The following is a 1,835-nucleotide window of genomic DNA, read 5'->3' as shown; positions in this document are numbered from 1 at the left end:
AAAAATACAGTAAAATGCAAACAGTGAAACATTATACCTTACTGAAAATCATGTCGTCGTTTCATTAGAGTCGGCACATTACACTACGTCGATTGCGAATCGGTGTCGTCTCTGTCCAAAGGAAGTATTTGAATCCATATAAAACCTTCTCGCACCATCACAATCAACAACAATATTACGTACGTGTAACGAAATATCACGTGATTGAGGATGGATCCGTACTCGACGATAGATCACATGCTTCCACAAATTTGGTCATTTATTGGTCTCTTCTCTCTCCTGCAAAATCTCTTGCCTTCAGAGTTGCTACAATGGCTGAAACGACGGGTTTTCCGTTTTCAGGGACTTAACGATAAGTATCACGAACTAGAGATTCCACAATACATTGGGAATGATGGAGTCAGTGCAAATGAGGTCTACCAGGATGTGGAACTCTACTTAGCCACCCTCGACGCCACTGAGGGCGCCCAGAGACTCACAGTATTTCGCCCCACGGAAACGAACAGTCCGGAAATTGTTCCGGCTTCTGGGGAGACGATACAGGAATCTTTCAACGGAGCAACAGTTTGGTGGTGTCACCATGCTCGACAAATTGGTAGTGAAGATACGGATCTTAATTTGCGTTGTTTTTCCCTAAAAATAGAGAGGCGAAACAAACGCTTAGTGTGGGCCTACTTTGATCATATTTCTAAACGTGTAGCTGAAATCAGGAAAGAGAGCAGCGGCATAACCATCCATACCAACTGTGAAGGGGCATTTGAATGGACCGGTGTTCTGTTTAAGCATCCATCCACTTTCGATTCTCTGGCCCTGGATTCGACTATGAAGGACAAAATTATAAAGGATCTCGACTTTTTCAAGAAAGGGAAGGAGTTTCACAACAGAGTGGGCCGTGCATGGAGGCGAGGGTACTTTCTGTACGGACCTCCGGGAACAGGGAAATCTAGTCTCGTGGCCGCCATAGCTAACTATATGAAGTACGATGTGTACGATCTGGAGCTCACAAAGGTTAGGGACAATTTTGATCTTCTTATGCTGCTCATGCAAATCAAGAACGCATCCATCATTGTTATTGAAGACATCGATTGCTCACTCGACCTAAGGGACAGGCTTTCCAAGCCTCCGAGTAGCGATGAAGATGAGAGCGGAGGCCGTGTAACTCTTTCTGGAGTCCTTAACTTCACGGATGGGTTGTGGTCCTGCTGTGGCGAGGAACGAATTATCATCTTCACAACAAACCACAAGGATAGGCTTGACCCTGCAATGTTAAGATCCGGCAGGATGGACCTGCACATACTCCTCTCTTTCTGCAGTTTCTCTCAATTCAAATCTCTTGCCTTTAATTATTTGCAGATTGAAGACCATCCACTATTTTGCGCTGTGGAGGAGAGCATGAGGGATACTGGAGCCGAAATGACTCCTGCAGAAATATCCGAAATTCTGATAAGTCATTTGGAGGACCCTCTCAAAGCCTTGAATGCAGTTGTTTCCGCACTCAATGATCGTGTTAAGTCGAAATCTGTGACAGATTGTAAAGAGCATAAAGAAACAGAAGAAACAACAGAGATAACTGAAGATGGAGTGAGTCCAGGAAGAAAGAAGAGCACGCAGACGAAGGCGAAACGTTGATCAAAATCCATGAATGTGATGGATTGTTTTAAATAGGTCTAAGAAGATTCTGGGACATTAAGTATAAGAATATGGATAAGCATATTCTCTGTTGAATAATGAATTTTTTTTATTTGATCTCTGTGCAATTAAGATTACAATTTAATGTTAGTATGAATACTATTATTAATTTTAGTAATCTTATTAATATTAAAATTAATAATTAT

At 42.1% G+C, this 1,835-nt stretch overlaps 1 pseudogene; it reads left to right on the top strand.

The window, feature by feature from the left end:
- Nucleotides 1–210: 210 nt before the first annotated feature.
- On the top strand, nucleotides 211–1,629 carry LOC149194586 (AAA-ATPase At3g50940 pseudogene; annotated as a pseudogene).
- The last annotated feature ends 206 nt before the right edge of the window (nucleotides 1,630–1,835 follow it).

This window comes from Pinus tabuliformis, chromosome 2_2 (genome assembly GCF_031772625.1).
Source record: "Pinus tabuliformis cultivar Carrire ecotype Pingquan chromosome 2_2, CPIR1, whole genome shotgun sequence".
Lineage (NCBI taxonomy): Eukaryota > Viridiplantae > Streptophyta > Pinopsida > Pinales > Pinaceae > Pinus > Pinus tabuliformis.
This window is presented reverse-complemented; position numbering and strand designations above follow the sequence as displayed.